Source organism: Bidens hawaiensis, unplaced genomic scaffold, assembly GCF_021521415.1.
Source record: "Bidens hawaiensis isolate Kalapana, Puna unplaced genomic scaffold, B.hawaiensis_p1.1 tig00018889_1, whole genome shotgun sequence".
NCBI classification, from domain to species: Eukaryota; Viridiplantae; Streptophyta; class Magnoliopsida; order Asterales; family Asteraceae; genus Bidens; species Bidens hawaiensis.
This window is the reverse complement of record NW_027492870.1, coordinates 78,672-102,261: the sequence shown is the minus strand read 5'-3', so window position 1 is coordinate 102,261 and position 23,590 is coordinate 78,672. Positions and strand designations below refer to the sequence as shown.

Here is a 23,590-nt window from a genome sequence, read left to right as displayed (position 1 = left end):
AACAGGTTTTGAATTTGTAGGTGAAACCAATTTTACGCCTCATACTTTCCAAATCGCTCATGAAATTAAAGAAATTGTAAATTAACTCCCCAAAACTTCCACTAAAACTTGATCAAGTAAATAAAAGGCAAGATCCAGTGGGCACATTCATCTCTCGCCCAAATTCCACTCATTTCCACAAACTATGTTTTTCTTTAAAAGTAACCGTATGGGTAATGGGTTGGCTTATAATCCAAAATGCATTTACCTTTCTTTTCCTATTAATACAAAAATGTAGATGGTAAGAGCATACAAATTAACCGCTTCCCGAGTCGTCTTCACTGTCATCACTCGCATCACTGCACCCATTTACACACAAATATGTCATCAAAACAACAATACAGTGATATACTTGTGATATCAAATAATAATCAAATCTATATACACGGTACCTGAACTCAGAAAGCTTTGATATTCGTCTTGCATCTAACCCAGTAATATACTTTTATGCTGCTTGAACACTTTCTGTCCCTGAAAAATATAATAAAATGTTAAATTCAACCAAGGTCTAGAAAAATAACGCAATAATATATATTACCTCTTGTTAATTGAAGAGCATGTAGAGCACATCTTTCAGCTGCAAGTCTCACAGGTGTGCTTCCATCTTTCAAACATTCAGCAAGCACAGGACCGTATATTGTAACATGAGCCATTATCGCCTTAGTATTTTCCTAAAACAAAACCAACCCTTATGTTAGTTAAACTCATTCTTCAAAGAAAATATATGAAATAAAAAAATAAATAAAAGCATACCTTGGAAACTGCTTTAAGTGCAAATAATGCTCTCCTCCTAACTTCACTAGAATCATCCTGCATTGCAGATGCGATTGACGCAATAATTCCCTTGTGTGAATTCGCATTCAAAGGATCCTTCTCAACTTGATAAAGCAAAAGCCTTCCTAATGCTTTTGTTGACGTTTCACGAACAGGAAACTGCGTTAAAATAACCTTGTTTAACTAACGAACGAGCCTGTTATCTATTATTCATATAATTACAGAAACTCGAAAAACCTTTTCATCTTTCAAGTTATTCTTCAGGCAGTCGGTAACCACAGTGATTGACGAAGATGCTGATATTATCGAAGGTACATGCCTTAACATTGATGAGATTGTTAGCAGTACACCATGCCGAGCCGTCCAGCTGGCTGAAGAAGCATTGTCTGTAACTTCCTCGAGTAATTCAAATATTTGATCATCTTCCAAATGCTTCAATTACAGAAAAGTTTCAAAAATAGTTAGAAGACTGCAGAAACGTATGAACAAAACAAGATATAATAAAACAATGCAAACCTCAGATAGAATGCCTAAAATTCTAGCTGAAGAACCGCGTATCTGATCATCGTCATTGTATATCAACTGTTTTAGATAATCAAAGACACGGGTTTTAACAGGAGCACTAACGCTCTTCCCAGCATGCTTGATAACGCCTTTTAAAGCTGCTAATATTTCCTCGCGGACCCCACCTTCAGATGTCTATTAACATGTAAACAAACAGTGTTGGACATTCTAAGCAACACAAAGTTCAATTAAAACAAAAAAACAGAATAAAATTGCACAAATGAATAACAAACAAATGGGAACTAAACAGCTACTCTCTCACACAAGGTTAAGACTGAGTTTGTAACTTCTAAAATTTGGGGACCAAACTTGCACAATGGTCAAACCACAGAGACCATTTGTACAATTTTCTCTAAATACAGTTAAAACACACACCTGTAAGTTAGATAGAAGATCGCCAACGAGAGGATCAACCCTGGTACTTAATGCGCTAAGTTTCCCAAGTGCTGATGCAGCACTAGAACGGATAGTCCTGCATCCATTCATGTTCATTTATATAGTCAGTCTTCAACTTAACAGTTGACTTAATAAAATTACAATATAATCAAGAAAAGAGATAAATCCTACCTTGTGCTGTCTTGCAAGCATTTGACAAATGTGGTTTGTAACTGTGGCAGAAACGGTTTTAAAGCAATCCCACCTTTTCCTATTATTATTGTCAAAGTTGACAAAATTGCACTTTTCACTTGCCATGAGAATCGATCGCCTATAATTCTAATCAAAGGCCTGAAACGGATATATAAAATAAGCATCATTTGTATTTTGAAAAATAATACTAACAATTTATTATCTGATACTTACCATGTAATAGGGATGACAAACTCCTTGAGAGCTTTTTCACTTGTTACTTCAATTAATTCTCCAAGACCCTGTGCGGCCTGTTCTCTCAATTCAGCCGATCCACTTGTCAGACCCTAAAGTTCAAAAACGAAAAACTTAAAACAATTATTTTAATGATCTATAACTCCAGATTCTGTTCAAATATCAATATGTACCTGAAGAAAGATGGGGAGCAATGGCTGAATAGCTTTTGGAAGACAAAAGCCAGGTATAACAACGGGGCCACCCTGTACAGATACCTCATATTAAACGGAATATATATTATTGAAAACATGCACTTGATATTAACAAAACAAAACATATTTTTACCTTTTTCTTTCTACGTTCTTTGTCTCGAGAAGTGGAAACAGCATCACGGACTAATTTAATATAAGACGGGAGGTTTTCTTTAGGAACCGAGCCGACAACTCTTGAAAGTGCTTCCCATGCAGCCTGTTAAATAAATTAAAAAATATATAAACAAGAATATGACGATAACTGATAAGTTTAAAAAGAATATTACCAATACAGTAGCAGAATCTGAGTCACTCAGTAAGATGATGAGGGTTGACATCATATTTGGTGCTTCATCCACCAGATACAATTTACTGTTTTTGAAGAAATATCCAATTAAATATGCAGAACTGCGTCTAGTAGAAGCCTGCAAGTTGTAACAGCAAAATGAGATAACAAAAAAAAAGATTCATCCTGATAGAATATTTAATATTAAAATAAATACCTGATTATCCCCAACCGCTTTAAGAAGCTCTGATATCAAATATTCAATGCCTTCATCGTCAATAACTAACACAACAGTTTCTGCAGCCTTTTTTGCAAGAGTTTGCACATCCTATAATGCATATAAAGTACAATTTAGCAATAAAAACTCAAGATCACCAGAAGCTATAAAATGAAAAGTAATATAAATATGCCTCATGATCATCATCTTCCATTGCAGAGAGCAAAGCAGGAAGAACTGTTGACAGATGAGCATTCAAACCAGCACCTGTCACCTCAGCAACAGCTCCCAGAGCATGTGCATTAAATGCACTGGAAAAACATGTTTCCACTAACAATTAGCGTCATAAATGATAAACCAAAGTGTTTTGAAAAATAAAATGGATTCTAGGTGCGTACGAGAGCGGGAGATGAACAAGCCTTGGTAGTATATGAGGCAACACAGCTGCAGTCCTGACACTGTTTATAATTTATTTTTTTAGCATATAACATCAAGTGTTTATACAAAAATTAAGAAACTATAAATATGGTAACACTGTCTTGTTTCTTAATACCTCAAAATTTGTTTTAGACCATCAAGAGCAGTATCTGCCATGTCATCATCTTCCAAAGCATGAAGAAGAGTTGGGACAATTTCGTCAATTGCTTGCATTCCAGCACTCTACAAATATATAAATAAAATATTTCAAAATAATATACGAAACACTATTTATTTATAAAAACACTTAAAAAAACTTAGACCTAAACAGTAAGAGTACCTTATACAGAGTACTGAATGCAGCACCAGCAGCTTCACGAACCTCAACCATGCTATAATAGAAATTAATATAACACAAAACATATAATAAAAACCAAACAAATGTTATAATTAATAAAAGAATTAGAAAAGTCAAAATGTACCTATCACAAAGAGCTGTACGGATAGTGGGGATAAGTTCATCCATGAAACTTAATAATTGGCTTCTACCAGCACTAGCCATCACTTCACTTAAACCAGTGCAAACACCCTGTAAATAAAAACAATAAACCAATTAATAAAAGTTAAACTTTCGAGAAACAAATCACAAGAATAAAAGAGTAAAATATTTGTCTTCTGCTAGAATCAGGGTCCTTCAAGCCTTGAGATAAGATAGGAATAACCATAGGAAGAACTCACCAAGCTTCCTTACAAGCTCACCCAATGCTCTTCCAGCAGCCTTAACATATAACCAACAATTCAGTTTCCATAATGTGTGACAAACACCTTAAAAAAACATAATATAAACAAAATACCTGTCGCCTTTCAGAGGATGGTGATGCAAGAGAAGTGATAAGGGTATCCATCAAAACTGGCATTATTTCCTTTAACGTTTTAGGGGTATTTGCAACTATAGTCTTCCATACATATAAAGCAGCCTGCAAAAAGAACACATAAACTAGGTATTAGACACCTTAAATTACATATTTTGCAACCAATGATAATAGCATACCTGGCGAACTGAAAGGCTGACATCTGTCCGGACCATATAAAGTGCAGCAAGTACTTCATTACGTTTATCTTTACCGAGTACTTCAATAATTGCACGACCTTGTGCTTCAGTACTTGCACCTTCGTCATCACTACCACCTTCAAGAAGTGCTTTTCCAGAAGTACCAGCAACCTTAATACAACAAACATAAGTATTATAAACTAATAGATTCTAGAAACGACACGCATATATGAGGTTGATGTACCTTAAATAATAAATCACCCAAAAGTTCCACAGAACTTTGACGGATACGCCAGTTATCATTAAATATACCGTCTTCTACAGCTGGAAGAAGTAAAGGCAGTGATCTGGCCAAATAAAGAGAAAAACTGTTGAATAAATATTCAAATTTATTTAACATTTCTTTTTCAAAAGATCAAACTTACGTAATTGCATAATGCTCCACAAGTATGTGCCCTGCACCAAGTGCAGCCTCACGTACAGATTCGTTTTCATCAGCAAGACCTGATTACAAACGTGCGTTAGATTAATCATGCGCCTCAATCTAGTCAATTGTATCATAAAAAGAACCCTATGTTAAAAGATCTTAAAGATGAAACTTACCATCTAAGATGGATGGTAGGACTTGCTGCAAGTAGTTTTGGAACTGTACACCTAATGATCTTGGAAGATACTACAAGAAAAATAATAACCTTATTGAGTATGGCTAGCAAACAAACATACAAAACTGAAATAAAATAAAATGAAATCAAAGAAACTGGTTCACCTTGAAAAGTGTCAAATAACCATCACGCACAGGTGCCTTTGAATGAGAGCAGTTACGTATGATGTCAGGAAGAAGGTTCTCAAAATACTCTGTTCCAAGAGCAGCCACAACCTACATTAAAAGACAGATTCTTTTCAATAACGATTCAAAAAGTCAAAAACAAAAACAAAAACAAAAAAAAAGAATAAGAATAATAATAACAATAACAATAATTACAATAATAAATAGCTACTAACCTCACTCAACCCCTGGGCAGCACCAGACCGTTCAACATTACTACCGTCTGACTTTAGTGTATCTAATAACCATGGAACAAGATCCGGGAAATTCTCTTCACCCATTCCTCTAATTAGAGATCCAACGGCTCTGGCTGCTACAGACCGAACTTCAGGAATTGGATCCACTAATACCTGTAAAATTATGTATTATTATTATGTGTATATATGTGAGTGTATGCGTGCGATTGTGTGTGTAAACTATAAAGTATACCTTTTTAATTTCAGGAAGAAGCAAACCAATATAAGGAAGCATGTCATTCGGGTCAGTGACTAATGAACACATATTGCCAGCAATTTGTGCAGCTTTCTTTTTCGTTTCTGAGCTTCTTTCTCTCAATCCACGATGAACAATTGGTACCAAAAGAGCAAGTGAAGGAGCATCAATTGAATTAATGAAAGTTGTCTACAAATTATCAATAAACACCCAACAATATAGTAAAAATAATCATTTTAATAATGATAATATTTAAACGTAAGAAATAAAAAAAACGTTAAAAGAGGTTACCTGAAGAAGAATATCAAGGGAATACTTTGTGTAGTCATTAGGGTCTGTAAGACCCATTAAAAGAGTTGGGACGAGTGAGGCAATTTCAGGATTCTTTATCACACTACCAACCTATATATTATAAAAAACAAGATGCATACACACGTTAAGAATATATAAATAAAAACATGAACAGTAGATTTTAAGAATATAGTGAGACTGCCAGACCTGCTGGAGTGCTGTCTGCCCAGCAGATTGCACTTTTGGATGAGTATCAGTTAGCACCTGGAATCAATCAGATATTAATTTGGACATATGACCATATTCAATGAATATTCACGGGCAAGCTCAACCTGTTTACTTATGTTACCATATTCAATGAATATTACATCAGTTTAATTGAAGATTTCAAACTAATACGGAATTAGTTTATTACTGAAATACCCATTTTGACCCATTGACAGTCAACGGTCCAACCTGCCCATTTTCCTTCCTAAACTACCGATGTAAATCATGAACGATTTGGGTCGGTTTTGGGCTCAAACCAAACCAAATCTCGATTTTTTCCGGTTTAAATTTGGTTCAGTTTCGGCCTTTTCGGAATTGCAATTTAAACTTGAAAATTTTTGACCAAAAAAAAGAGTTACACCCAAATAAATGAACTTGGGCCTAAATCTTTTTGTTAAATAATAATTAACTAATTATTATACATTTAGGCTAATATATTTGAGTTGCAATAACTTTTCAAATATTATTTCTGGCTATTTTTACCATGCTACTCTTTCATAACCTTTTTGTTATTGGTATCTTTTTTCTTATATATCTTTATGTTTGTCTATTTGACTTTTGTGTGTTTGGAGCCGAAGGTCTCTCTGGAAGCAGCCTCTCGATCCTCAGGAATAGAGGTAAGGCTTGTCTGCATCCCACCCTCCCCAAACCTATTTGGGGGATTTACTGGGTATGGTTGTTGTAGTTTTCAAATTCTTATAAGTTGGATAAAATTCAAACCTAAAAATGAAAATCCCATTAACTCGGTTTGCTTTGGTTTTAACTTTTAATTACATGAAAATCCCATTAACTCGGTTTACAGATTATGTTTCTATCCAAGATACCTCAGTCAATTTTGGAACAATCCTTGGTAGACACTGAGAAAGTTGTTGTGGAGCACAATAAGCCATAGCTCCAAGAAGTTGAACTCTACTCTGTTTTGTCCTCCAAGCTTTGTCTTCAAGGCCCTGAAAAACCATTATGCATAATAAGAGGCCATACATAGTGATGAGGTGGCAAAGTAAAAAAGGAAATATATGAACCTTTAGAAGTGATGGAAGGACAAGTTTAACCCCCTGGGCAGTTAGTTGGGACATCATAGCACGAGCAGCACCTTCAGCAGCTTCCCGAACAGCAATCACTTGATCAGAAAATGAAACCAAAAGCAGTGGTAGCAAATATATTACATATGGTTCAAACAACTTCCCGAGCTTTTCACAAAGGCATTCAAATGCCAACAAAGATCCTTCGCAACATTTTGCAGAATTCCTAAAAAATCAGGATTAAAAACTCATCAAAACTATGTGTTACTGCATTTGCCGTAACAAGTAGAAAAAAGGTGAGAGATAGATGATATAGAAAATCCGCCAATACAACTTAACATATGTGCAGTTATGCACAATACAATAAGCCGGTAAACGAACCAAACATTTAGTGAACCATTCGACAGGAAGTTCGATTATGTTCATTTATTTGATAAATGAACACACACACAAATATTTTGCTCATTTAGTTAGACGAGCAAATATTCCGTTCGTGTATGTTGTGAATGTTTGTTTATTTATATTCTTTTAAGCTCGTTTGTTTACTGTTGTTTAAGTTCGTTTGTTTATATATATTCATTTAAAATTTTAGGTCCTTATGATTTAGTTTGGTTTTATGAAACTAAATTATCACCCATTAGAATTAGCCTAGTTTTATAAATATTTAGACCAAATGTTCACTTTTACTTTGAATTGATGTCCGTTCAATTGTGTTTGCTTATGTTTGTTTGCGTTCATGAACCATTCGTTTATACTCTAATTAGCAAACGAACACGCTGATTTTCTTAACAAATGAACACGGATACTCCATTCGTTTAACGGTTCATGCTCGAACGCTTGCTTAGTTTAAGTTAAATGAGCAAACAAACCTATTTGCAAGTCCTTCGCGTAGCACAGTGGCGACCCCATATTTTTTCAAACTAGAAATTCCAAACCCTTTAATAACACCAGCAAGGCCAAAAGCTGCACCACGACGTTCACCATATTTTTCACTGTTCATCAGCTGATCTAATAGCCTATTAACAAGTGACATTGCATCTTCCTAATGCCAGATAATAACCAGTAAGTAAAAACATAAGTGAAATGCATATATATGTTTTAATGGAAAAACATGACATACTTGTTTTGATTTCATTAAGGGAGAAAGACAGCTTGAAACCGCCCTCTGAACAGCTTCAGATGGAGTGTTTAGCACCTCCAACAACTTCTCTACAACCGCATGCACTTTAGGATCATCCTGTTTCACAAAATATTTTAATAATTGAAAAAAAACTATAAAAATCATGTTCAGAGATGATATTAAACCTGGGATAAATGTTTTGCTAAAGCTCCAGTAAAGATGACCACGCCTTCTCGTACCAAATCATATTTTTCTTCATCCGTTGCCTAAAAAGTCAAGTCAAATAATAGAAAGTACAAATAATCTCGAAGTGAAAAATAAAATTTAAAAGGTAAACCTACCTTTTTGTTTAAGTAGTTTTCAAATATGGGAAATAACAAAGAGACATTTTCCTTTCCGTGTTTGTCAATAATCAAGATACCGGCATTAATCATTCTTCCACGAACGTCAGCATTGGCATCAGCCTGTAGTCGACATCATAAGATGAATTCAAAGTACGCACTAAAATAACTAAATTCTAATTTGTGGTTCAAAAGGCAAATACTTTACCAGTGCTCGGGATATTAGGAACGTCATAACAACTGGAAGGTCTTTGGTTCTAAGTACATCAGCTGCAGCATGCAAAGCCAGTGCAATCCCTTGTCTTCCAATCCAACCAGAATCAATGTTTCCCTCACCAATACCACCATCACGAATATAAAGTGAGAATAAAGTTGCTAATGATTCCTGGAAAAATGCAATAACCTGTAAGATAACAATCCTAGAAGCTGCTTTTGCACAATAATTAGGTCTGTAATTTCAATGAAAATATAACTTTGTGAATAAAAAAGATGAGAAGCTTTAGAAAATATGTTTTAAAATCCCAAAGACTTGATTGCTACAAAAAGTAAATTATAAGAACTAACGTAAGAATTCATTAAAAGTCTATATGGGTTTGTCAAAGATTGCATTAACAAACTGTAATCACCTGTAATGTATCTGGGTACTCATCTAACACAGCAGCTAACGCATCAGCAGCAGCCATTCGAATATTATAATTAACATGCGAATGAGCCTTGAAAAGTCCAGAATAATCAGTCCCAAATTCATGGTCATAACGATCCCACACATCCTCTGCCACCTCAGCCACCGACTGAAATATAAAAATTTCATCACACAACAAATGAAGGTAGATCTTTAACAAGTTACAACATTTAAAAATTAACTTCAATACCTTCAATACAAACCTAACATCAGTATGATAGTAGAGATTAAATTTATTTAGTCTTTTCATGAAAAGGTAAAACAAAATATTAGACGTTACCATATTATTCTAATTATATTTCTCAATATAATTTTAATACAAATCCCGTATACTATCTACTAATAATTACATCTTTTACTCATATTCAAATTTCAAAATCTGCGACTATAACTTTCTGAGAATTGTTTTAATGATTTATCTTTCACTACCAGAATATAAATACATGATAAAGTAACATAATAATGAAAATGATTTTTAAATTGTACGATACCTTTTCAGGATCATGTAGGGCAATCCAAATGCTGGTGGCAATATCTACATCTTCGGGAACTGAACGAGTAGATATAGCAGGAATGCATTTTACAGCATTTAAGCAAGCTAACCTCACATGAACATCTTTTGCATAAACACCAGATAAAGCCTGAATGTCGACGCAAAGTTAAATATGATACAGTTCCAATATTAATATCAAACTTAATATTAAAATACAAACATACAGGTGCAACTTCTTCTGGGGACAAACCGAGGCACAGCTCATTTAATGCTGAAGTAACAGACCCATGATAAGAAGGAACTGCACCAAGCACTTGATATAAAACCTGTCAAAAAATATAGAATAGAATATTACATGTCACGCAAAATAAATTACTAAACCAAATATCGTGTAGAAATATCTGATACATCAGAAACTTAACTGAAAGCATTTGAAGTCGAGGAAGAGGTAATATTGGATCCATATGTAGAAAAAGTACACGAAGTACATCATCATGAAGCTGCGTCTTCTTAGGAGATGATAATATTCTCTCCATTATCTTTAAAAAAATAATGCAACAAGTAAAACAATAGTTACCAAACTACCATTAGAACATCAGAGTAAGGTCAACTGGTCAAGTAATATGAACATTTAGTAAAGATTACCGGGAAAACAAAACTGAAAGAATCCACAGGGAGTGGGCCAGTTTTGCATGATGTGGATAATGCATGCATTACTCTTTCAAAAAGACTTAATGATGATCTGGCATGATCACCCTCACTAAGAGACGAAAGTTGGTCCCACGAAACATAGGGTTCAGTAGTTGCAACTAGCCTTAAAGCAGTAGCAATGCCTAATCCCCAATTAGATAATGGAGGCGCGGTACATTTTGAAAGCTTCACCATTGTTTCATATGCCACCTCATTAACAATTGCAGATTTCAGTAACGGGTTCACAAATTTTACCTGAAATTAATTTTTTTCACTCTTTTAGTAGCAAGACATATATAAATAATAAAAAAGTTAATAGTTAAGATCAAGATGGTACTCAGTTAAAAGGTCTCAATGAGAACGTTCAACGATTAAACTTTTATATATTATGAAATACAAAAAAACTAACCAGAGAGGGTAATTCACTATGTGTGAAAACAGGATTAGTTATAGCCATCTCTCCTAAAGCTTTCAGCAACAAAGAAAGATTCTTCTGTATATTCTTAACCTTATCACGAACATTAGCTTCCTCTCGAAGCTGAATTTCACGCGCCTCCTCTTTTGATGTTTTCTGCTTATCTATATTACCACAAAAAAATGCAAATAGTAAACATGTGTGCTGATGTCATCTTTTAATAGAAATGTCATTGTGTAACTTGGGTATAACTCAAAACGGGCCATGTCAGGTTGGGATGACTAGAAAACATGCCCATTTTTAAGTCTTCTAATCACAATTATTGTGTTGGTTATAATTACAAACGAGAATAGCCAATAAAAAATAATATGTATCTTTTGTAAACGATACAAGATGAGTTTGCCAACTTTCAACCTATTTGACACATTCCCCTTTTTGCTACTTTCTTATTTTGATACCCCTTTTGAGATAAAACTCAACCCAGATCAAACTGTTAGGCCTGTAAACAAACTGAGGTAAGTGAACAGTTCGTGGATTGTTTGGTGGAAGTTCATTTAAGTACGTTTATTTGTTAAAATAAACATGGCCACGTCTAGTTCATTCATTTATGTTCGTTCATGTTAGTTCGTTTACGTTCATTTAAATACTCATTAGTTTACGGTAGTCTAAGCCCGCTCACTTACGTTCCTCAATACATTCATTTAACTGTCACCTCTATTTGTGAATGAAAAAGTTTATAAAAACAAGAAAAACCTTACCGGGTTTTTTCGTTAACTTCCCAGTATCCTTCTTCCCTACATTTCCACGATCTTTACTACCAGCGTCTCGCCTTCCAGAAGAAACCGAGTTTCCATTTTCCTGCAAAAAAAAGGAAAAATGCTTTTGGTTTACTACAAAAAAAACTGTATTATAGAAGAATTGTTAGATATTATACATGTGATCATGAACATATTACCATGTCATTGTTGTCATAAGCCTTGAATCGGCCTTTAGCCTGTTTCAAGTTATTAGAAGCTACAGACTCTGCTATATAAACTCCTTGCTCTGTGGATAACATCCCTTCAGGGGTATTAAATATCTGTCATAGATCATTATAATATCAGTACACGAATACCAAAAAAATATGACAGTTACAAAATTTACATAATTGTTAGGTTCTTTTTTTAACAGAATATGTTACACCTCTACTCCCTACTCACTCCTAAATTACACCAAATATTACTCCTTGCTTGGGATTGAGCCCAAGACCTCCCACCTAAGAGGCTTGCACCTCTACCATGTGAGCTAGTCCCACAATGGCACATAATTATTAAGTGTATATGCTTTCTGCTCACCTTAATATCATTTTCTGATAGCAAATCGTGTACAGCCCAATCAGGAAAACTTTTCATATGCTGCAAAATTTCAAATGTCAAAAAACATGAGTGCATTACTCGTATTTTTATTGTTAAAATTTTATAAATAAAAAACTGTAGTTAACCTTATCAAATTCCACATAGGTTTCTGCTGGTGTTATAGTCATTAAAGATGACAAAGCGTTTATAGCAGCTTCTTGTTCCAGATGACTAGTGCTCATCAATCCCATTGGTCCAAGTAAACTCTATATACAAAAACAATATATAATCAGTGCATTTAACTATATATTAGTGTACTACACTAACTATAAAACGTTAACTTATAATTAATTACCTGACACACACTACCAACATCAGTCATTACATAACCAATGACATCAAAACCAAGAGCTCGCAAACACCTTTGCAATCTCTGAGCAAACAAAATAGTAAATGGTTTGTTAAAAATAATCTAGAAGTACTTTTGATGTGTATTAAGTTATAAATGAGTTGACTCACCTTCCAAACAGAATCTTTTTTTGCTGTGCCAACTAAACATGGATGATGAGAACAGAATATAAGACGTATGCAAGAACTAGGTCCAGCAGCCAAAACACCAGATGAAATTACCAATAAACCCTTCACTAAAACCTCCACAGATGGCACAAAAACTACTTGAGTGTCCAATGAATTTTCTGTCTCACTAGAAATTATACAGTAAATAAATCAATGGGTATTTAAAAAACAACCTATTTGACCTCCAATAAGTATTAAAGGTGTTCAGCGTTCGAATCAGACTAAAGATTCGATTCAAATCAAAGTCGTATAGGATAGGTTCAATTTCAGTAACCAAATACGAATTTGTGATTTTCTTCAAATTAAAATTATACACTTTATTTATTTATTATTTTTCTATTATTGTATATACACAATTATATATATTGGGAAAGTTAACGTATAAATGAAATTAACGCGCTAAATGTGAGAATCAAGTAGAGTAATTATATATACAAGTAGAGTAATTAGTTAATTACATCATAGAGTAATTATGTAATTACTCTATGATGTAATTAACTAATTACTCTACTCGTATATATAATTACTCTACTTGATTCTCACAATTAGTCCGTTAATTTTATTTGTATTTGATCCAAAACCTATATATATTTATTTTTATATATATACACACACGCGCGAGTACAAAAAGACTTTTAAAAGCTTTAATCACAATTGGGCCTCTGATCCAATATCCAGCCCAATAACAAGTTGTTCAATTATCCAACAATCTAAGACTATCCACTATCACATCCCAGACCAACCCAACCATTTATTAAAGAACTATTTTCTCTCTCTTCTACCTATACAACCCAACCCAATCCAATATTTTACTCACTATCACAATCCAACCTAAACCAATATTTTATTATAAAAAATGCTTCATTTTTTATAAAATTTATATCCAAAAGTTCAATATTTTTTATAAATAAAACCGTGTTGTTACATTTTTTAAAAAAAGGTTAAAAGTTGTAATTTTCATGAAAAAACCAAGTTAGATATAAAAGTTTGGTTGCAACCTTGGGTTGCTGGAACAACCTAGGTTGCAACCGGTTGTGGACAAAAAAGAATTTCCAATTTTTTAATTAAAATGTTTTTTTGTCATTTTGTGCCACCTTGCAACCGGTTGTGATAAATGGTCACCATAGTGGATAGCCTAAACTACATCTCCAAACCTGATGCTTTAAATCGGTAAATTGTCTCATACATATGCTTTTTTATGTTAGAAAATTTCAGGTTTGTAAAAGTTTCGCAAACAAGACTAACAAAATGGCTGAATTCAAATCAAATTTCGAATTGTATGCAAATTCGAATCTAACTTTTTAATCTAATTTGAGTTCAAAAACTTCAAAACTCGAAATTCGATTCGATTAATTCAAACATTTGAAATTCAATTCGTTGTACACCAGATGAGACAGAAAAAAAAATGAATTTGTACCTTGACTTTGCTAAAACTTTTTCTCCAACAACCGTGAGATACTCTGAATATTCAATTTGAAGAATTTCGAATAATCTAGGAGCAACAGATAAAATTTTCTTGGTGCAGCTGTAAGCTGCTTTACGTATATCCCCACTTGAATGGCACAGAAATGCAATAAGAAGCTGTGGTAAATAAAAATACATATATATGAGTATATAGCAGATGAAATAAACATATAAAAAAACAAGACATGATACAGTTTCATAGTAGTTCACCTGCATGAGTGATTTCACATGAAGAGTTTCAAAAACTCTGTAGAATACGTAACAAAATTACAATGAATTAATGATAATGTGAATCAATAAATAAACAATAATACAAAAGTAAGAAACATCAGTATGGTTGAAACCTGTGAGAATGATCCACAAAGAGCGACTCAAGTAACTCAATACATGTTTCACAGTCCTCCACTGATAGTTTAGAAGCCTGCAAAAAAGCAATCATATTTAAGATATACAACATATCAAATAACAAATCCTACAAAAATAGAGAAATTTAGAAAAAAGTGAAACAGAAAAACTAAAAAAATAAAACTACCATAGCAACAGGAACAACTGAAGGTTCATTCTGTGATATCAGAGACCAGATCTTTTCCTTTGACACTTTCATCTTCAGCATAAAATAATAATAAAAATTATACTTTGAATAGGAAAGGGTATCAACTAACATAAAAAATTAAAAAGGATGTTAAAAGGTATATATCAAAGCACCTGCTCTAATATCAGCAGCTGCAATTTTAACCACCATAAGTAATGAATAAATACCATCCAGCCGTTGTGCTGCTTTGGTATAACCAGTTTTAACTAACTGAATAAGAGGCATAAGCAAAGATGATATCTGAAAACAAACAAATAACAAAAAGTTTAGCCACATGAAGACAGCTGTGAAAAACATAATAAAAAGAAATTGTTATTAAGTTATTATTCTCACTGGTAAAACTGCATCGGCGTTTTTGCATATGTTTTTAAGCGATCGAAGATGACCTCTTCTTAATGATTCCTTTTCTTTGAGTCCTGAAGAATAGAATGAAACAAGTTCTGGCCCGATAGCATCTGTGGATCTTGCTACCCATGAAGCTAGAGCACTTAAACATGCAAGTTTTACCTCTTCATTACCTGAAAGTCAACCTCGAGTCAATCATGCAAGTTATGACCACTGATCATCAAAAACTAATAATATAAAGTCAAGTTTACACTCACCATCATCTTTGTAAATAGTCAAAAGAAGACCACAAACTGTAACGGAAAGAGTACTAAGATATTTCCCATCAGGACATCGACACAAATCCTGCAATGCGTTTATCATGCCAACTCGTTGGTAAGGAAAAGCTAGTCTTCCTTCAGAACCACCAAGTACAGCTTTGACCACGTTGACCATTGACTCGATCGCATCAGGATTACTTGACTTTTGACTTAAACATTTAACAATATCCAGAGCAGCAATTCTTCTTGATTCGTCCGTGTGGCGGGCCTGTGCTAATACAACCAATAGCATCTCGCCACCATACTTACTCAGGTCCAAGTTAACGTGTCTCAAAAGAGCCTCAACTGATTCCAAAACAAGCTCAGGATTCCTCTTTAGCATTTTAACAGATGAAGGAATAATAATGTTCTTGAAATCTTCATGTGACAAATGACGATATAATGAACGAAAAGCTTCAACTAGGGCTTTGGTTGGTTTATCCTTCGCATTCAAAACTGACTGAACGTACATATCAAGATATACCGGCTGTAGAAAGCAGTATAGATAATGTTATTCCACAAATACAACAAAAAAACTAATAAAACTAGCAGTTAGCATCATGAATTGATACCAAAACGTTCAAAACTAATAACAAATTTCACAAAAATAAGTAATATTAATTTGACAGGCTTACCTTCCATTGCTCAAACAATGATGCCTTTGAACTTGAATATTCCAACATTACACATAGCATTTCTGGAAAACTTCTATGCGAGATTGTTCCGCTTTTTAATTCCTCCATGTACAAACTGAATATGCTGGGTGACTAAAAACATTAAAGCAATGAATTAATAACAAAGATAAAATTCCTCAAGCACTAGAATCGCAATTTCGATACATTTACGAGATGAATCAATTTGGGTTGCTTAACTAAAAGGGGCTAAACTGGTCAAACATGTTGAAAGTCATCCAAAGCTTAATATTAATGCATTGAACCTCCTAAAGTCTTTCATTGAAAGAATTATTAGTATTACAGAAATCTGGCTTTACAATCGTGATTATAAGTATCTTTTGGTTACTGTTTACAAATGAATAAAACAAGTGTTAGTGGGTGCCTTCAGTATTAAAAAACGACCTATTCAACTGACTCAATTGACCCCCACCCCCCAACCCAATATTTTAACCTATAAAAAAACTTCATGCCAATAACAAACCTCTAACAGTGAATGAATAAAAGCTTTTCTGCAAGCCTTGCGTTCAAGAGAAGACGCTTGAATGCTAATTTGAATACATGAAGCCTGTGCTGCTGCAACTCTACTAAATGCATTTTTCGATACAGAAATAAACTGACTTTTACAAATAAGCAAAGTTGACCATTTTATAAGCCTATAGCAACCAACATGAGACTGAAGCTTCAACTGCTTTTCCATAGTCGGCACAAGGTTTGCTGCAAATGTTTTCATAAAGATAGCCTGCTTTAAAGACTTGACAATCAAATCATCCACAGCTTTCCTTGAGCCTCGATCATCATAAATATACAGTGTCATAAATATTAAATCCACCAACTGTGATGCAGTCTCAGATGTCATCTCTGCAAACTCAATACATATATAACTGTTAAATTTCAAACTACATTTTTAATAATAATCATCAACATCAAACTAATTAACAAAATATAGCAATAATCGTAATCCATCATCTGCATTTACACTAGGGATATGCAAATGGTACCGGTACCAATTAGGTACTGGCATTTTGAGGTTTGGGGATCGGAACAGAACCGGAATTTTACCAATTTCTTGTCTTCGGTATCAGAACCAATATATGCGCTTCTAGAAGTTGACTACACCTCTATTGGCATTGATGACGTATCAAAAACAATGATCACTTGAACCTTTACTGTTACTTTTTGAACTTTTGGTTTTCATGTTTTGAACATTTTAGTATTTGAACTTCTGGTACTTTACTTTGAACATTTTGTTATTCAAGTTTCGGAATAACATTGAATCTTGACTCTTAAAACTGTTGGTACTAATTAAACGATATTAAATGTTATATAATAGCTTTTGTTTATTTTAATATGAAGAATAGTACGGAGTAATATTTTTCTGATACATAATATACTTTATTTAATTTTTACTTAAGTGCGTTTTTTTAGGCCCTCACTTTCTTTACGCCTTGCGCCTTTGATTACGATGAGAACACATCACAAATAGAGATCAGATAAAAACTAAGTACATGTACACATGTTAGATCAATGAATAAGCTGAATTAGGTAAAATGCACACCGATTAGTAACATTAACTAATAATAAGCATAATCAATCATTTACATTTACAAGTTGAACATCATATAATTAATTATAAACAGATTGCATGCATAGATTGAAACATGAAAAGAACACATGACAAATAAAAACTAGGTTATGGTGAATTAAAATTGAATAACCTGAATTAGGTAAAATGTACACAGGCAAGTAACAATAATAACAATCAATCATTTACATCTACAGGTTGAGTATCATACAAACAGATGAGAAATTAACAAATAATAATGACCTGAATTAGATAAAACGGAAGGAATTTGGGAAGAGAAGATCTGAATCCGGTGCTTGGTGGAGGAAGTTGGGACAGTAGATGCAATCGATATCAACGGCTGCTCCATTGAATTGAATCCAACACTGATCTGCTTCAAATCAAATGAAGAGAAACTGAAAGATGATCGGAATAACTAACAAAACAACGGTGAAATGTTATCAAATCAATCGAATAATATCATGGATTATTGTGTATGAAGCTGCGGCTTCAGCTGTGGTGTGGTGTGAGAAGGATGGTGATGTGTTTGTTTTAGGGTTTTAGGAAGCTCTAAGTTCTTTTTTTCTTTTACTCTTTCTTTATTGCCATTTTATTTCACACTTACAAATTATGACATGAAATTTAGTGTTGTAAAGAAAATGTTATTTGATCGTATGTTGAGCAGTGGCGAAGCGTGGACGAAAGCATAGAGGTTGATATATGTAAAATTTTTATATAAACGGTGGTTGAGCATAAATTTTCGAAACGAGAACACGTAAATTTAAACCACTGAGTAAAACCATGGGAGGTGAGGGTCATCCATGACTAAGCCTATGCTTCGCCATTGATGCTGAGAACGGGATAACAAATATGATATGTCGATAAGTGAGAAGAGAGTTTAGTTTTGAAGGTGTTTATTTGATAAAATCATGTGATATAGTCATGTGAGATGTAGAGGATCAAATGACATAAAATATGCACCATAAAATGTGCACCATAAAATTAGGTGGCTGGCGTAAGATTGAGTTATTCAGTTTCCTACTTTTTTGGAGTTCCAATGAACTCAGGGTAAAGTTAACGTACAAATTAAATTAACGTGCTAATTACGAGAATCAAGTAATGTAATTATATTTAGAAGTAGTGTAATTATGTAATTACACTAATGTTGTAATTTCACTACATTATATCTGAAAATTCGGATTTGGATATCAGTTTTTAGATTTTTCAGATATCCGAAATATCCAAACTATCTGATATTTTAATTTTAATATTTTTTAATTTTATATTATATAACACATATAATAATAAAACTTAGATCTCCTTAACATAACATAAACACAACAGCGCCTCTTCTCTTCTCAACCTTTTTCCTTTTTGACTTCCACCATCAGCCGCAACACAAACACAACACAGTTGGCACCACAGCACCATTGTCGCCATCCATCGTCGGTCGCCGTCTCCACCATCGTTCGTCATCGTATCCACTCTCCAGCTACCCGTCTCCACTCTCCGGCCACTCTCTAGTCACTGACAAAAACTATTTGTATGTTTGGTTTGTTGGATTTAAAAACGTGTTATTTGGTTGTTGTATGTTTGATTTGTTGGATTTGAAAACTTGAATTCTTAAGATGATGTATGGTTTTTATTATTAAAACATGTTGTTTTTCCTTTTTTCGGATATTCGGATATCTGAGGATATCCGAAGTTTCGGATTCGGATAGTGATTTTCACTATCCGAAAGGTTCGAATATCCGGTTTTGAAAAGCCCTAAACTGCAAATTGCAACAATAAAAAATTAATATTAAATCAAACCAACAAAAAATAGTAACGTTCAAAGTTTTATTCAAGCCACCCAAATTAAAAGTAGAATCAATAAAGGTTTCAATAAATAAAACGAAATATAAATAAAACCATTCAAACAATTGTCAAATGAGGTATTCATATAACCAATAATCAATCGTCATTCGATCTTCAACTTCTCAATCTTCTCATAAACATTTGAATAAAATAAAGTGTTAGGAATTCACAAACGAACCGAATATAATATGATTAACATAATAATAATAATAATAACAATAATAATAATAATTATAATAATAAATAGTATCATTTTTGAACTCATTGAATTGTTCAGATTCCTCCTCTTCATTTATTGGTTTTCTCCAGGTTCGAATCCAATCTTGCATGCAAATTAAAGCCTCAACAATAATAGAGGATAATGAATTTCTATATGAGTCTACTACCCGACCGCCTGTACGGAAAGCAGACTCAGAAGCCAACTTTTTGGTGGTGAACTATGTGGTGATGACATTAGTGTAGAACCAGCTTCTGATGGGTTGTTTATCTGCCGACGAACTAGCCTCAGTCTTAAACAAAGAAAATCTAAGATTATCCAGTGGTGGTCCTTGCGAACGAAGATGTGGCATAAACCTGAAAAATGCAAAAGAGAACCAACTAAGTAGACTCGAAAAATAAAAATAAAACAAAAATAAACTAAAACTTAAGACTCATACGACTTAAACAAGATAAATAAAGCAAATAGCACTATGTAGCAATTAAGTCTAATCAAAGCTAATAAGGCAATCGCCAAGAATCCCCGGCAACGGCGCCAAAAACTTGATGCGCTAAAAGTAGTCAAATAAAAACACGCTAATCTAGACACTGAGTAATACTCTAGGTTCTTAAACTTAACTTAAACTACTAACCAGCAAGTGTGCCGGTCGACTCTAGTACAGCTAAGTTAGTCCGGATATCTAACCCATGCGACTCTTTAAATCATGTAACTAGCTAATTAGACTCAACTAAATGACACGACTGTTTAAATATTATTATTGTTTAGGGGGGGTTAAAACTAATTATTATTAAACTAAAACTTAACCCTAAGTAATTAAATAATAATAAACTATAATGATTACTTAACCCTAATTAATTATTATATTAATAAACTCTTAAACCTTAATTAATCAAAAGATGAATAAACTAATAAATTACTTAGATTAATTCAGATGATAAAAGTAAATACCTAGGCTAGAATTGTCACACCCTGAAGATCTTAACTTAAAACAGTGGAAGACTTAACTTAAGTCGTTCAGGTTATGATAGATGTCGATAGTCAATAACAATAGAATAAGAAATAAAAGATTAACTTTTATTTATAATAAAATATAATTTACAATATCAGAGTCTTATACACGTGCTACCGCACGGTTTATTAAAATCCTATTTTCAACATTATTCCAGCACAACCTTTTCATGCCTCCTCGAAACCTTCACTTACCTGAAAAACATATTAAAATAATCGTCAACACGAATGTTGGTGAGTTCTTTTTATAGAAAGTAACTTATATATATATACATATATAATATCATATGATGAAAATAATTCAATCGAAACTTCCATATAAAATCGTCATGAAAAATCATAATGAATGACATTATACCAATATATCAAGTAACATAATAACGATTTCATATCATATATTTCCATATCATGGTTCAACAACCATTCTTTTTATCATAATCTATTACCATAAGCAATGGCGGTGGCCTCTCCTACCGTTCTTTTAACACGGTAATAATATTTATCAACAATCAAACTTACCATAAAAACGAAGCATTTTACCTTTTAAACAAATCGTGCTGTTGTAGACTAGCAAGGAATACAACAAGTGTATGACTATCAAAATTGATAACTCGATACATACCATACTCAAAATATTCCCATTTATAACCCAACGCGATTGGAAATAGGGGGCGTCACCACGATAGATCTACCAATATTTATGTGCCCTTATTAATTTGGTTAACAGTTATTTAACCAATTGTTGACTCATCCCACTTTTTAAACGGATTGTAAAATAAAATGCTTTTATAAAACTTCAATATAAAGGATATGTCTTTCCCCCAAAACACAATAAAAATCGATTCGAAAACGAGGGGTCGATAGAGAAACTCACGGTTTGTAGCCTTTCGTTCCAAAAATCTCGTGTCCTATATTAGTACACGTTTTGTTAAAAAAATTTGGTTTTAGTTTATAAAATCATTTTAGTTTAGTAATCCTAATCTAGTGTCCACACAAGCACATAAGCAAATAAGTTCCTATTAAGTTAACGAGTACACATAGTTCGTGTTTTGGTAAAAAATCGATCAAGAATAATGTAACCAAATCCGTAATTGTGAGGTATAGTGCTATGATGACAATAATTATTATATGAACGAAATAAAGATAAACACCGTGATTTGTTGCGAGGAAAAACCCTTTGATCTTGATCAGATCAAAGGAAAAAAACCCCGGATGATGACAAATCGTCAATCACCACTTTATTAATGTAAAAAGTAGGGTTACAAATGGTGGAGATATTGATCACTGTTACAATGAAAGCTAACTGTACGAGTTGTGATAGAGAGAATGCTCAGGTGTGTGTGTTTACAAGTGTTTTCAACTAAATTAAACAAGTAATAAAAACTAAACCTAAGACTCAACTAAACAAAACACCGACAAGTGAATCGGTCAATTGTACTAAAGCTAAGTAACTTCGGAATATCGAACCCACAAGACTCTATAAATTACGTTAATTAACTAATTAGACTCGACTTACGACACGACTATTTATTATTAATGTTTTAAGGTGGATTTTAAACTAATATTAAACTAAGAAAAAAAATAAGCAAGTAAACTAGAAACAAGCAACCAAACACAAGATTGGAAACAATAAGAGAAGGAATCTACCTAGGTAAGAATCCCATGCATCAACAATCATCAAGCAATGGACAAATAACATGATTATGGAAACTGATTTCTAAACATATTCATCTAACAAACCCTAAGGACCCTTGACCGAATCAAACGAAATCCCAAAAAACAATTATTAGATTATTAAGCAATCAGTTATATTGATTTCCACAAAGTCATCAATTAAAGTTAATTAATAGTATCATAGGCAAGCAATCTTACGAAACACTAAACCCTAGATAACTTGATAAGCTTAACATGATATCATGAACATGGATCAACACAATAAGCAAGAATATTGTCACTAACTATCCTAGCATGCAATTGACCAAGACACATGAATAACTCCTCACCTTACAGCTATTGAAATTTAGCAAAACATTCAAAATCCTAATCAACAATTAACAAGCTTCTATGATCTAATGGGCCCATTTAATCACAATAATCAAAACACTAAGTAATGATTTAAACATAAACCCTAAATCTAAAGAACACAATCAAAAGATAAAAGATCTATGAAGCAATAGTTAATAATCAACCAAGATAATAAATACTTATATGCATCATGAAAGCAAAACCAAGTCTTTTACTATTAAATTAACAAAACCATAACCAAAACATTATCCAAAGCAAGATCAAGTCGAAAACATGTTCACCAAACCTAGGTAGACATGAAGTCTAGCCTAGAATCATTATTAAAAACAATCCTAAACAAGTATTAAAAACAAAGAGGAAAGACATGACAAATAATGAACAAGGAACGAAAGTTAGAGCGATAAAACCCTTTGCGATTGATCCTTGAACACCCGGGTGAAAGCTCTCTCGATCCTCCTTGGTTCCAAGCTTCAAATCACCTTTAAAACCTTTGTTTCCTCTCCAAAATCGGCTGCCAAAAAGTCTCCATTCGGCTAGGTTTGCAAAAAGATGTTTATATAACGAAAATCGGGCTTGGGCTTGCAATTTTTGGCTGACCAGAAGGCCTAGGCGCCCCGCGACGGGAATGGCCTCCCCCGGTCGCGCGGCGCGGCGTT

At 33.4% G+C, this 23,590-nt stretch overlaps 1 pseudogene across 1 annotated transcript; it reads right to left on the bottom strand.

The window, feature by feature from the left end:
- Positions 1-228: 228 nt before the first annotated feature.
- Positions 229-18,348, bottom strand: LOC143557323 (protein ILITYHIA-like; annotated as a pseudogene). Its single transcript, XR_013139550.1, has 58 exons — positions 18,092-18,348; positions 16,748-17,124; positions 16,228-16,359; positions 15,551-16,079; positions 15,282-15,466; positions 15,060-15,188; positions 14,889-14,960; positions 14,701-14,777; positions 14,567-14,603; positions 14,310-14,473; positions 12,836-13,019; positions 12,672-12,749; positions 12,463-12,582; positions 12,317-12,376; positions 11,938-12,060; positions 11,741-11,840; positions 10,977-11,146; positions 10,523-10,822; positions 10,300-10,416; positions 10,102-10,203; positions 9,876-10,025; positions 9,329-9,493; positions 8,911-9,087; positions 8,703-8,825; positions 8,547-8,627; positions 8,362-8,478; positions 8,111-8,283; positions 7,242-7,467; positions 7,044-7,166; positions 6,160-6,216; positions 5,953-6,063; positions 5,659-5,850; positions 5,406-5,579; positions 5,170-5,280; positions 5,007-5,076; positions 4,829-4,907; positions 4,648-4,750; positions 4,404-4,574; positions 4,207-4,329; positions 4,021-4,130; positions 3,835-3,941; positions 3,693-3,744; positions 3,489-3,595; positions 3,334-3,393; positions 3,129-3,246; positions 2,936-3,046; positions 2,720-2,857; positions 2,527-2,649; positions 2,373-2,444; positions 2,179-2,291; positions 1,945-2,103; positions 1,753-1,849; positions 1,330-1,512; positions 1,051-1,245; positions 793-972; positions 578-710; positions 432-510; positions 229-338 (listed from the first exon to the last, which is right to left on the bottom strand). The product of XR_013139550.1 is annotated as a protein ILITYHIA-like (transcript).
- Positions 18,349-23,590: the final 5,242 nt, after the last annotated feature.